Here is a 15,566-nt window from a genome sequence, read left to right on the forward strand (position 1 = left end):
CGCGAATAACGAAGCTACCGGCATGGATTGTTTCGGAAATATTTCGGGGCGATAATCGAGCGTTCTCGTGCCCCGATGCCTGCATCGGCTTTCTCATTTCTTTTCTCTTCTACCCCGCTGATATTTATACGCAGAGTTTTGCGGGGCTTCGCGTGCTTCTTTCTGCTTACGAGGCAAATAGTTTTTGGAGCCCGCCGAAATTCACCGCGGCACGCAACGCGATTTGCGTCGAGTTCCCTCGAAACTGCACGGATATACACTTATGCTGGCAACGTCATGATTCTCGAGTCAATAAGAAAAATAATTTGTGTGGGATGACTCGCAATTGGATGATGTTAAAAAAGTGTGCTTTCAATTACGACATTTTCGACGCAAGCCGCTTCGTTTTGATCGGCGTTAATGCAATCTTTTAATTTCACAAATTTTGAATTTCATAATTTTGATTGTTATCACTTAATTATTATTATTATTATTTAATTATTATCATAATTTTAATTATTAATTATATTCAATTAATAATAATAATGTTAATAATAATAATAATAATTTGATAATTATATTAATAATTAATTTAATAATTATAATTTTATAAATTTATAACATCTTTCAATTTTACAAAGTTATCTCTATGAAACTCAAAAGGGAAATTTATACGCGTGACTAGAGATGTGTCAACTTGTTTGTTTGTAACGCGTATCGCGCGATGTAACATCCCTGTCGGATTCGTGAATTTTAAATTTCTGGCTGAATCATGCGGTTTATCTGCGCCTAAATATCGACGGAATACAAAATTTATGACACTAGTTGTCGACAGGCATGCAGCGTGCACGATAAAATTATGCGGAACCGGAAGAGATCGAACACTGCATTACGTTGTCGCATGCTAGATAGCCTAAATGCCGCAACAAATCACGCAAAATAATGAAACTTTCGGTTGAAAAGAAAAAAATTGTTCGGGATTTATGTTTGAAAATTGTATCGACTTTTGTGTATCTAAAAATCTAATAAGTAATTCTAAAGAAACGGAGAGATTTTTATCATCAAGTCCATAAAAGAATTATTAAGATTGTAATCTCGTACATTGATAAAATTCCAATTTAATCTAACCGTTGTAAAATATTCCACGCGATTCATGTAAATCTCTTTATTGTAGACGGATCTGAAAATAGAAAAAATTGAAGAATATCACGAATAAAACAAACATTCTGGCATTTGAGTTTCAAGAATCATAAGAGGGTCGTTTTCTTTTTTTCACTTTTTATTTACGATTGGCGCAGATTGTCGCGAGCGAAATAATAACGTAAAATTTACTTTATTTAAGAAAAATATACCAAGGTGTCTACTTAAATCTTATAAAAAGAATTCTTAGTAAGTATTTTTGTTCAAAATTCCAGGTAAAAGAATATTTCAAAGATTTTTTATAATGCAATTTTTTAAATACATTTTTTATTGCGTTTTCTAATGTTTTTCATTTATAGAAAGGAAAAATACATAGCTTCTCAAGTTTCGAGCGCTAAATTTGTAAATGTACTAAAAAAATTGAATAATTTTTGAAGGTAAGCATTTTTCGCTTGTTTGAAATTTTCAATTTTTTATTTAAAAATAGAGAATATATATATGGCACACTCAATATTTTATTAAAACGTTATATGAACAAAAATAGATACATTTACATATTTTAAAAGTACATTTTTTTTCTTAATTTGCTGACCATTTACAATATAAGAGCAAAGTTCATCAAAGAGACATTTAAAAAAAATCCCTCAATCCCAATAAAATTCCATGAGAATTTCCTGTTTTATTTTTCCAATAAAAAAATCCCTGAGAATTCCAGGTATTTTTTCAAAGAGTAGATACCTTGTATCGTGTTTGCAAAAACACGCACTCAATGCAAGATCTAAATATTTCATCATAACTTTTCTTCTAACCTTACGAAATTGATGGCTTATTAAGATAATTATGCGCGCGAACGAGCATAAACGTATGAAAATTTTATTTTCTCCTGTTTTATTCATGACGTTTGCTCCCGTGCAGCTCGACTGTTAATCGCACTTAATTAATCGCGAAACGACAACATTGCGCTTTGATCCCAATCGTTTCGCTCCAATCACGTCGCGCATTCGTCGATAATGTTATTTTGCAGTCGCGACTATTCCAAGGTATCTGATCAAGCGCTCCAGATGGTTCATTTTCATGAATCACGTATCTTGAACGGGAATCTGGGGCAATCGAATGTTTGTGTTGCATAAGAAAAAGAGAGAGAGAGAGAGAAAGAGAGAAGGAAAAATCAATTAACGACAGCAAAGAAATGTTACGCGGATATTACACACGTACATGCACGTAAGTATTTTGTTGTAAAAGTCCATTTCCATGTGCCACGACGTTTCGACATCGCGAAGATCCTAATAAAGCATAAATAATGTCGTCATCGAAAGTGGATTTAAAAAAAAATTAGAATTGCGTTAAGAGAAAATGTGCGCGAATAATGCGGATAAAATAATCGTCGCGACAAACGAACGGCGGTGAAGAGAAAAATAATGGCTCGTTTTTTAATCCATGCCATCTGTTGCATTCGTCGACACCGCGCGCTCGATGCATTAATGCAAATGCATTTTGTTCACCGCGACGCGTAGGTGCTTTTTTTCCTTTTTAAATAGAGTATAACCGCGTGCAGAGCAATATAAACAAGTCACGGTGCTGTCAGAAGATACGCGATAGCAACAGAATTCTTAATTGATACATGTGCTTTCGACTAAATCTCTGTCGTCGAGTCGTATGTATTTTTTATATAATAGATGGGGGCTACAAGAGAGTAACGTTAAAATATTTATATCGGCTACGTTTTTATTGATGCGCTATTTAGGCCATTTAACTCTTAATCTTAAAGTAATTTTGTATAATATCATAAATATGTTCTGGAATCTACATTAATTTTAATAGAAATCTTCCGTTTCGCTACAATTCTTTACAAAATCTCCCTATAAAATAAACAAAAATGCACTTAGCTGTCGTTGCGTTTTTTTCTCTCTCGAAACACGCGCATTCCATGAGCGGAAATTAGCTTAAAAATATTATAGGTAGAGATTCTACTCTCTCGATAAAGTGACGATAGAGGCACGCGTCTGTTTAATTAATCGGCGTTCGATCGGAAATTGGTGGAAACGACATTTTGGGGGCTCGAGTGCTCGACGCGTGCCTCCGGCGCGTTTAATTAATTATATGGGCACTGCCAGGCTTGTGCAAAACTTTAATCAAAAGATACACCGACACGGCCAATCAAAGACCCTTAAGAATCAAATCGAGCCGGGATTCGATAAGAATAAAACGTTAGACGTTAAGCGGGATCGAGCAGTTATAGTGATTTTCCTACATCGTGTGCTGGTCGTCTCGGAGGAAAAAAAAACGCGCATTTGTGGGAAGAAGCGAGAGGGAAGGGAAGAGCAAGTCTGTGCCTTGCATTTAATCAAATCGACCTACGCAGATTGCAAGAGCACATACGTTTATATCGTATTTGATGCATGTTCGATCGGCATTTTATTCGAGACCACCTGCATCATAAATACCGCAGGAGGAGCTCTGATCTACGAGGGAGACCGCGCTAATAAGGTCACGAGCTTAATGAACCAAGAAAAAGATAGAGAGAGAGAGAAAAAAATAATAATTATGTAATATATAACGAAACGAGCGCGAGAAGGGGAAAACGCGTCTCGTAACAACTGATATGGTTACCCTAGATATGTCTAACCAAAAATGAAGGAGCCGACACTTCGTTAAGGATTTTGTACGTTGACTTCGCGAGCGACCCGGGGAGAAGGAGGGGGATGATCTTCAAGGTCGCCGGTGGAGGGTGTATCGCAGGGAATACTTCTTTTCCCCTCGTGTGCGACACGCGATGTCTCGGTGACGATTATATCGCGTGATCGAGGCAATCATCGACGATCGATAGATCGCTTCGTCTGGCACGATCGATGAAATCTTAATCCGGGGCGAGAGATCACGTGGCGCGAAGGGAGATAAATACGGAGTTAATAAACTGTACTTGTAATTAGTAGCGTTTTGAAATAACACAAGCGATATACACAGTTATACTTACGCACACACAGACATATAAACACATATGCGTGGCGAACATACGAATAAACGCGCGCAATGTAAACTAGACGAGCTTTAGTACTAATCAAAGGATTCGAATTTCGCGTTGAATGGAGCTCGCAGATAAAGAAAATACGGTATGTGGTATCACTCGTGACTTAATTAAGAACGTTAAATAGCCGCCCGATGTTGGCATTTAGCTGGTCTAAATCGCAGAGGGTTCGTTTCTACTAATCACATAGTACTGTTGAGTTTAATCGATTGCGAGATACTTTATTATTATACATACATGTAGGCTATGTATATTATATATAAATATATTATATATATATATATATATATATTTATGTCGGGAAATCGAATTTGAAATCGATATTTCTACCGTGACGTTTGTAAGGTGTGTGTTCGCGTATTGCGTGCGGTAGCAATCCAATCAGTCTTGGCGGTTGTCATCAATGGCGATCAATGATAGGGACACGTGATGCCTTTTGGATCCTTCTCATACGAGATCCTTCTTATAATAATAAACGTGTACGAAGAATCGAATTGTCATTTCCCGAATTAAAACACACATCAAGAAAGAAAGAGAAAACTTTGGCAACTAATTTGGATTAATGCCTGATAAATTAATGCATGATAAAAAATTGTGTATTTCGCTCTTTTAAATCGCATCTAGAGTCCTCGTATAATGGAATGAAGCAGCAATTTCTCGTCCATAATGAAAACGCACGTGTATATTGGCGACGAGTGCCTGGAAAATTTTGCGTCCGAGGTGGACTCGGGGAACTGCAAATCGCCCCGTCAGGTTGAATGCATGATGCCCTGCGCGAATGCAATCTGTTCCACCGTCTCTTCTCGCCTTGAGCATCTCACCTTGTCGGTCTGACCTTAATTGTAGACTAACCTAGATTATAGAAGTCAGAGGCAGCCCCCGACGAGCGAACAATCTCAGAAACGATAAGACTCCCGGTGCTTTGTCATTAAGCTTTGCGGATTACCTCGCCTTGTTGCGAGTTTTCAATATTCGATCCCGCTCTCTCTGCATCTCCCCCTTCTTGAATATTCCACGTGCGATATAACCGGAATCCTTAATTTTCCAAGTTGGTCCGTAAATCTTGTTATCAGCGCACTGATAATGGAATCACAAATCGACGAAAAAAGTTTCATTAAACTTGTCATCTCCTCCGAAATATCTAAAATCGATTTTTTTCTTACGAATAATTTCGCATGTTTGTCTATTAAAAATATTCTCGTTCGTTTTTAATTATTATTTTTAAAAAAATCTTGAAAGGGAGAGAATTAAAGAGGCAAAATATAAGCAAATTAAATGCGATGCAAATCGTAAATACTCCAAATTGATATAAACAGGAAATTTCTCGGTTAATTGGCGTTGCCGCGTACGTCCGATTAAATCGAATAAATAATTTATAGAATCGCCCATAAAAATTCTTTATACGCTCGTTTACAGTCGGATGAAACGTAATATTCGGTATTAATATTTCTACAGCGCGATATTTTTCTCCATCGACTATGTCGGTGTTTGCCCGAGTAATAGCAACGCGGTTAGATGGCTCAATAACCTGCGATGTATGCTCCTGGTGACCCGTTCCATCGATCATCCGCATTCGACGAGATATCATTTCCCCTCGGCGAAACTTTTCGGAAAATCTCTCGCCTGCAGATAGCGATTGGACAGGTGTCACCGATACATTTCGCGTCATCGAAAAATCTTCGCTTACCATCGGGACACCTGTCCTCTCCGCTCGCATCAGAAAATGTGTTTTCATCGGCGGGACTTGTCAGTCTGTCAAAAAAACTTGCGTTTTCATTCTCGCCCCGGCTTCATTTCGTGACGCTCCCCATTGTTTCGGGAAAATGTTCTTCCCTCGCTTCTCGATGTGTATTAAATCATCGTATCAACATCTTGCTTGAGATTTAAGGATGATAGAAAAGATGCTGAATATTACATTTTAAAAGAAAAAAGAATTATTTGAATATTCATAAATACAGAAAAAATACAAAAAATACAAAAAAGTATTTTTTATTATTTTATGTTAAGTATTTTTTTAAATTTTAAATATTTAAATATTTTAAATATTTTAAATATTTATATTTTAAATATTTTAAATATTTTAAATATTTATATTTATATTTTAAATATTTTAAATATTTATATTTATATTTTAAATATTTTAAATATTTTAAATAAAAATAAAAAGTATTTAAAATAAAATAATAAGGAAAGAAGCTTCTCTTTTAAAATTCTTTAAATTTCCTCAAATTTTAAGTTTTAGTACTTTCGCATCTTAACTGACAATGAGCTCCTAGATATTGTGTTTTAAATAATAACAAAGATTTGCGCGCGCCGTTAAATATTATTATTAAAGAGGGGTTTCTCGCTTCGAGATTTCCTATCGAAATTGATTACACGTGACGTGACAGTTTATCGTCGCTACAAAATATCGATATAGTCAATCGCGTTTCCCCAAAGAAGCTTTAAAAGAAAAAGAAAATTGTCGATGGATTGCTACTTACCGCAACGCAGGATGTTATACATGTACGATGTACAAGATTCCTGATTTTGTAAAAGCAGCAAAACATGTTACATTTAGAATAACAATAAAAGTGATATATATGAGGTTTTATAAAACTCCACACGTCTTTCATCTCCTTACGTCGTAGCAGTTGGAAGATTTTCCAAGCGGCAGATTTGTAACTCCTATAGAAGTTTCTCAGGAAACGCAGTATAAAACACCCCGGGGGTTCTTCGGCAACGTGAAGCCCTAGGGTGCAATACCTAAAACTGACCTCTCGCTTGAATTCGATTTATTTTCATTTCGAAATCGTCCGTTTAGTGTATATAAGTGCGAGTTTGTATAAAAAATGACAAAATTTGATTTTTTTTCGTCAAAAATTTATGTTTTTAAAAAACTTCTTGTTCCAAAACAGTCGTTTTTTAATTGTAGTTCAATTAAATAATTTCTATTTTCGTATAAAATACCAAATAAAAATCGTTAAATTGGGAAGCACAAATTTAATGCAAAAAATGTTTTAGAATTATTTAACAATTTCTTCTTAATAATAGTAAGATTATATGTAATTGTAAGACTTTCAAAAAATACAAAGGAAAATATTGCTCAGATTCTTCTCCGCTTTAATGTTTAATGATAGTGTGTGAAAGTCTTTTATTAAGTTATTAATTTTAGATTATCCTACTAAATAAAAGTTGTCTAAAAAATTAACTAAATAAAAGTTGTCTAAAAAATTCTTGTTCCAAAACAGTCGTTTTTTAATTGCTCAATTAAATGATTTAATAGTTTTCATATAAAATAAAAATTGTTAAGTTGGGAACCACAAATTTAATGCAAAAAAATGTTTTAGAATTATTTTACAATTTCTTCTTAATAATAGTAAGATTATATGTAATTGTAAGATTTTCAGAAAATACAAAAGAAAATAATGTTGCTCAGATTCTTTTCCAACGCTTTAATGTTTAATGATAATGTGTGAAAGTTTCTTTTACCAAGTCTTTTACCAAGTTATTAATTTTAGATTATCCCAACAAAATAAAAATAAATTGAAAAAGCTTGTAGACGTATTATAATTTCATTATCAATTAAAGACCGACATCACTCGAGAGCTTCGTTCCAACAGATTTTCTATTTAATGTATTGTGTAAAACTAGGTTATTTACCGCTATTACAGTTCTAATCTCTATTCATGACGACAGCTACATACACGGTCTCCTTTATCTTTTCCTTGTTGCCAGTCTTTACGGCCTCATGTACATTACGAGCAGTAAATCTGCACGTATTGCAACGAATTTCTCGGAGAATGACTGTGGCTTTCGTAGAAAAGCCTCTGCAGATCCCACAGTGTTCTCAATTCTCCGAGACAAGAGTACCCAGGAGTACCATGAAGCGAAAATTGAGCGTTTGCGTTTCCTTCCGACTGTTATTTCTCGAAACAAGCGTGTTTACCGGTTACGAGTCCTGTCTCATCCTTCATCGGCGTTAATTAATATTACAGCTGTTTCAAATTCTCGGCACTTGGATAAATTCCATCAGCATAATGCGCTTCCGGTCTTAATGTAGATCGTCATAATTATCTCTCGTTATGTTGTAACATGCAAATTTAGCGTCGCAGTACATTTAAAAGGATTATTCTTCGATCGCGGCCACGAATACCCCGCCTTCCATTCACGTCCCGTTAATAGCGACCTGGCACTTAAAATTGCATACACGTCGCCGATTTAAGCCCCGGATGTCTGTGGTATAGTGGTCGATTCCCTCATAATCGAGCTGTTTTTATTCCGTTCCGGCGACCGACCCAGCCATTGATCGGGCCGCCCTTTTCTTCCTATCCCATCGATACCTATCGCGACCCTCTTTCCGTTCCTGATCTTACCTAATCGCAGAGGCTTGCGTCACCCTTGACAAACGGCCGTTTGTTTGCAAGGGCGTGGCACATATATATGTGCCAGGTCCAACACTGTCGGCCCATTGAGCTCCTGGGCGCGGTGGAGACTTGAATGAACATTCGTAACTCACTCCATCATCGAACGTAACAATCTCCATGCAAATTAGCGCTCGTTAAATATGCACGAGATTATCGCATGTGTATCTAAGTAGTTGTACACGAGACTTTACTTTGGATCCTACTTCGAGCTTGAGATCCTTAAAATTCCGAGAAAAAATGTTAAATTATTTAGAATAAAGTCCCAATCCAGATAGAAGCTCTTGCGGGCCAGGATGATGGATGGGAGCTTCATATAGATGATAAAATCTTTAAAGACCTGAAGAAAGAGAGCAGCACGAAGAGAAGATATACATTGGAGGCTTGTGGAAAGGAGGGAGCGAAATCCACCTTGCCTTCGATCTCCTTTGTTACGAGCTGAAGAGCAGGCCTCGCAAGTTAAGGAGCGGACGTTTTTTTTTCCTCTCTCCCTCGTATCGTGGAAAGTTAGACTTCTCCACTCTCCCTCTCCAATGACACTTCAGCGGATCTACTCGAGAGTCACCTGAATTTATTGATCCTCTGTAGAGAGGGAAATTTTTTTTCCCTCCAAATATCTGAGAATTCTTGATAGGTTCTCCAAGGTAGCTATAAGTAGCCACGACCTTCCGAGGCTGCGGAATATCGAAAGTTCGCCAAGTTCATTATATCCCAAACTTTGCAGCGTATTGCGGCTCGACTACTCGGTATGTATACTTTTCAGCGGTAATCGATAGTTCGAAAGTACCTGAAGCTCCTGCTTCAATATACGCGAGCGCTGTAATTCGGATCAGGCTGGTGAGTACACATTGAGGGAGAGAGGAAACTTGCATTTAGAATAATTTATCGTGCAATAATTAATAAAATACAGAATGCTATTGCACGAAAGTGCACGCACTGAGAAAAATCGTATGATTGTACCAACAAGACGTATATGATTGAAGGCATTTCGGTGAAATCAAACAAGAATATTTAGTTATTATGATAAGACTTGATTTTTTATAATTAGAACGTTTAATAGATTTTTACTATAAAGTTTTTACTATAAGGATTTGGTTAGTATCTTCTGGTTGGATTTATAAAATTTCTTGTTACATTAATTTTTTTGCTTGCTTCTTAACTTAACTCGTATTCAATATTTGCCATGAAATGTATATAAAGAATTAATATTAACATTAAATCCAAAGTATATTTTTTTTCTCTTACGAACAGTACTGCCAGAAAGAGGACGCTAGCTCTCTGATTGTGTGTGTTTGAGCTGCATCCTCTTCTTGCATCACTGTTTATTAGTTTAATTTCTAACAAATTGAATTTAAAATGATTTATTCAATAATTTGGATTGAATTTATCCAATAATCTTGTTGGAATTTAGAATATTAAAGACTTTTGAGATTAGATGGAAAAAATTCTAGACGATTTGGTGCTGGTGAGTTTAGTATTATTAACCAGAAAATTTGATAAATTTAACAGAAAGAAATTAATCAGATTCAACTGGTAATTCCTACTAGAATTTTGGTTCGTCCATTTTCCAATAGACATACTGATTGAATCTACCAGAATTCTAATTAATACAACCAGATTTTTTTCTCAGTGCATGAAATGCATATAAAGAACTAATATTAACATTAAATCCAAAGTATATTTTTTTTCTTACGAGCAGTAGTGCTTGAAAGAGGACGTTAGCTCTCTGATTGTGTGTGTTTGAGCTGCATCCTCTTCTTATATCACTGTTTATCAATTTAATTTCTAACAAACTGAATTTAAAATAATTTATTCAATAATCTGAATTGAATTTATCCAATAATCTTGTTGGAATTCAAAATATTAAACAGATTTTTGAGATTAGATGGAAAAAATTTTAGACGATTTGGTGCTGGTGAGTTTAGTATCATTAACCAGAAAATTTGATAAATTTAACAGAAAGAAATTAATCAGATTCATCTGGTAATTCCTACAAGAATTGTGGTTCGTCCATTTTCTAACAGGTACTGGTTGAATCTATTAGAATTCTAATTAATGCAACCAGATTTTTTTTTCAGTGCATGAAATGCATATAAATAACTAATATTAACATTAAATCCAAAGTATATTTTTTTTCTTACGAGCAGTAGTGCTTGAAAGAGGACGTTAGCTCTCTGATTGTGTGTGTTTGAGCTGCATCCTCTTCTTATATCACTGTTTATCAATTTAATTTCTAACAAACTGAATTTAAAATAATTCATTCAATAATCTGAATTGAATTTATTCAATAATCTTGTTGGAATTCAAAATATTAAACAGACTTTTGAGATTAGATGGAAAAAATTTTAGATGAGACTTGGTGCTGGGGAGTTTAGTATTATTAACTAGAAAATTTGGCAAATTTAACAGGAAGAAATTAATCAGATTCATCTGGTAATTTCTACAAGAATTGTGGTTCCATTTTCCAACAGGTACTGGTTGAATCTATTAGAATTCTAATTAATGCAACCAGATTATTTTCTCAGTGCGTAATCGTGTTTCCTTCGATTCTTGCGAAATCTCGTTTGTATTTTTATTTTTTATGCACGACGCTCCTGAATCGCTAAATAGTGACGTGTATGAATAGAAATGATAAATTCAACACGCAAAATTGTAAACTCGCATTTTATGAAATCTTATTAAGGAGAAGTACTTTACAACGGAGAAAAGTTAGATTACATTATGGTAATGATCCTATATACATTAGTTAAAGTTAACTGATGTTTAATTCAAGAGGATAACTCGAGCTCTCTTCGGTTGACTTTAAATAATGTTTACGGCAACGACGATACTTTGAGCAAACTCAACTTTCTTAATGGTGAAAAAAATGCCTTATATCACCATCCCGCCCACAACCGTTCATATCTTCATGTTCCAAATCAGGGGCAATAAAGAATACAGGCGAGCAGACGCGGAGGCGTGGAAAAGGTTAATATTGCCGGTCAGATTTTACGCGAAGCAGGTCATTCGTGACACAACAAGGGTGACGAAAGGAGAGGGACTCGCGTTGGCTGATCGTTTTATAGTTTACAGGCGTGATGAGTACAACTTTGACCTGGATTGCTGGCATTCGCCCTGCATAACTATCGGCCGCTGTCACCCCAGTCTCCTCTCTCGTCCCCCGCACCTTCCACCCCCTCCTGCCTTCACGTCGTAAGTATGCTTGTTTGCGCTCCGATCCGTGTCTTGTACCCCGCGATCACGAACGCGACTTTGTAAGTGCATTAATGTATCGCGTATCCGCGACAGAGTGCGATTTTCCTTACCCTGTCATCATCGTCGTCATCTTGAGAAATGAACGGAATGCACTTTACGAAGGTAGAAAATAAATGCGCTTACACGAGCTCTGTATATACTTTCTCCTGCTAAATGCATTAATACATTTCATATTAATATGCTAATTAAAATTGTTTACATGTTAATTATAAATAGTTTCAATACGCTCTCGTTGGAAACCTTAATTAATTAAAATAATTATTTTATTATGCATGCTTAGTAAGATATTTGTGAATATTATTTTCGCATAATACTATTTTCAATTTACTTCTCTCTTGGATTCATTTTTGTTTTATTAATTATGTTAAACGTTTTTATAAAAATTGGCATTAATTCAATATTTACTTGAAATTCACGTATTTTTTATACGTATTTTTATTTCGACAATTTTTCATTTCCGTTATCATCTAACATTTAAAATAATTTTTAAAGAGTGATATAAAAAATAAAAGATATTTAAAATAGTCAATGGAACTGGGACGTTTCAGATATTATCCAAATGAAAATATATATATTTCTGATTCAATTTATAAATTATTCTATTTCAATTGAATATATCCTATTTATTTGTGCACCTATTATTTCTACAGAAAAAATAAATAAATTTTTAAATAATTCATTTAAACGAGACATTGAATCTATTGAAATGGTTTATTTTCAACAGTATATATATGATATTCGAAATATATTCATTGAAATAACCGTTACCGGTAAATCCGCAACGTAGATTGTGTCAGATTAATCTCCTCGGTCCGAGGGAATAGCGTCTTTTTCGCTTCGTATAGATAAATCGATCACGTAACACTATAAGTCGGTCATGTTTTTAAAGCAGTCAAGGTAATGTGTATCGCCCGCGCGACTGTCGCTTTTCGTCGACCAATGTGTTCTCCTCGAGACTGGCGTACATCCACTATTCACTTAATCATGCAACCGCACCGCAAATTATACAGCCGTTGACCTATATATCGTCAAACATGCCAATTCCGTTCCGATGCATTCGCGTGAAAACGCGAAAGTTATTTAACATCAAGGCCATACAAGGGAGTATGATTTATTTTTTATTCGTTAGTATTATATTATTATAAAACAATAGAGAGAATGTCAATATTCTATTATAATAGAGGCGAAGCAAGGGCAGCAAGAAGACATTCATTATCTCTTTACGTAAGAGATATTTAAAATCGTTACATATTGTGAAATTTTTAATTAATTACTTCTAATCATATCTGAAATTTTAAACGTTCCATGCAAGTTTCGTATATGTAAATTTCAGTGTAATATGAATAATTAATATAGATAATTAATTAATTGATAAATATCAATGATAAATTATATATATGACACATTCAATAATTTTATTGAATAAAATGGAAGGCCAAGGTGGAAATAATTATATAAATTTATATCTTATATTTCTATCTTTTGCATGAAATAATTGATAAAATATATGAGACCTTCTCTTTGTATTTATTTACGATAATTCTATTGCAACGGAAAATTAATGGCGAGAAGAACTCGAGATTGCGGAAATCGTGCATCCTTTTTGTTCGCTTCAAAGTAGCGCTTACGCGCGAGATCGATGCAAAGATTATCATTCGCGAGGCGTCAAATATCGATTTTAGATTTTATATTCACTATCATATAGTTCCGATGTCGCGTGCTCTACTTTTTCAGAGAGGTTTCTATCCAGAACCGCCAATCGACTGCATGAATTATCGATCGCCGACTGCAAAATTGAAAAAAATACGGCGTGTAAAAACATACTTATAAGTGTTATGTCAGTGTCTTTTCGTAAGGGTGAACATTTTATGAGCTGACAGGATATTGACGTTAGAACACGATGTGTATCAAACTGTCAAAGTTGTCGCATGAAATGCGACAAGCCAACTGGTAAAGTTCAAGTATTTTATTTTTAGAAATTATTGTAGCCTGAAAAAAATGAATAGAGAAAGGAAAAGAGAAATATAATTTATCTTTTATTCATTATTATTATGAAAGAATAGAAAGAGGATATCAATATTGTGTGATAGAGATGACAGCAAGAAAAGGCATTCATTATCTTTACATGTTATTAATTATAATCATTTCTATAATTATTTCTGAAATTTTATACGTTTCATGTAAGTTTCAATGTTTCAAATTCTTCAAATTTTAGCGTAATATAAATATCAATGATATAAATTATACATGTGACATTTTTATCGAATAAAAAAAAAACAGAATTATTCATCTCAATTTAAATCTAATATATTTTTTAAATTTGCATTTTATATATTTTTATCTTTTGCGTACAAATGCTCTGATTTTAAGATCTCCAAATAATTTTTGCCATTATCATATAGCACATTTTTCGAGTAAATAACTGCACTTTCTAATACCATCTATACTTTCATACTTTCATTACATGTTATTATGTATTCAGTCAGAAATAGAAGCATTGCAACTCTAAAACATCTTCAGGATATATACCCCACATAAGTACAAAGTGAAATGTAACACGAACGTGGGCTATTTAGTCCAGAGTTTGAATTAGTGTTTTACTGACCTGGAAAGAACGATATACATTGTGCTGTACACGTATACAGAGTAAATTAAGTGTTCGAAGCATCGCAGTAGAAGATCATAATTACAAGCGTTCCTTGGCATTCAAGTTCCACTTAACCAGCGTCATCACGAAAATTCTGTTTCGTTACAACATTATGCTTCGACATACACGCCAAACACTCGAGGAATTAAGCTAATTAACGTCGTACTGCACTGAGAAAAATCGTTTAATTGTACCAACAAGACGTATATGATTGAAGGCATTTGGTTAAATTAAACAAGAATTTCTAGCTATCATGATAAGACTCGATTTTTTATAACTAGAACGTTTAATAGGTTTTACTATAAGGATTTGGTTAGTATTTTCTGGTTAAATCTATAAAATTTCTTGTTACATTAATTTCTTTGCTTGCCACTTTTAACTTAACGTATTCAATATTTGCCATGAAATGTAATATATAAAGAATTAGTATTAACATTAAATCCAAAGTATATTTTTTTTTCTTACGAGCAGTGCCAGAAAGAGGATGCTAGCTTTCTGATTGTGTGTGTTTGAGCTGCATCCTCTTCTTGCATCACTGTTTATCAGTTTAATTTCTAACAAACTGAACTTAAAATAATTTATTCAATAATCTGGATTGAATTTATGCAGTAATCGTGTTGGAATTCAGAATATTAAACAGACTTTTGAGATTAGATGGAAAAAATTTTAGACGACTTGGTGCTGGCGAGTTTAGTATTATTAACCAGAAAATTTGGTAAATTTAACAGGAAGAAATTAATCAGATTTATCTGGTAATTCCTACAAGAATTCTGGTTCGTCCATTTTCCAATAGACATACTGGTTGAATCTACCAGAATTCTAATTAACGCAACCAGATTTTTTCTCAGTGCATGAAATGCATATAAAGAACTAATATTAACATTAAATCCAAAGTATATTTTTTTTCTTACGAGCAGTGCCAGAAAGAGGATGCTAGCTCTCTGATTGTGTGTGTTTGAGCTGCATCCTCTTCTTGCATCACTGTTTATCAGTTTAATTTCTAACAAACTGAACTTAAAATAATTTATTCAATAATCTGGATTGAATTTATGCAGTAATCGTGTTGGAATTCAGAATATTAAACAGACTTTTGAGATTAGATGGAAAAAATTTTAGA

The sequence above is a fragment of the Camponotus floridanus genome, unplaced genomic scaffold (assembly GCF_003227725.1).
Source record: "Camponotus floridanus strain SB8 unplaced genomic scaffold, Cflo_v7.5 scaffold10, whole genome shotgun sequence".
NCBI classification, from domain to species: Eukaryota; Metazoa; Arthropoda; class Insecta; order Hymenoptera; family Formicidae; genus Camponotus; species Camponotus floridanus.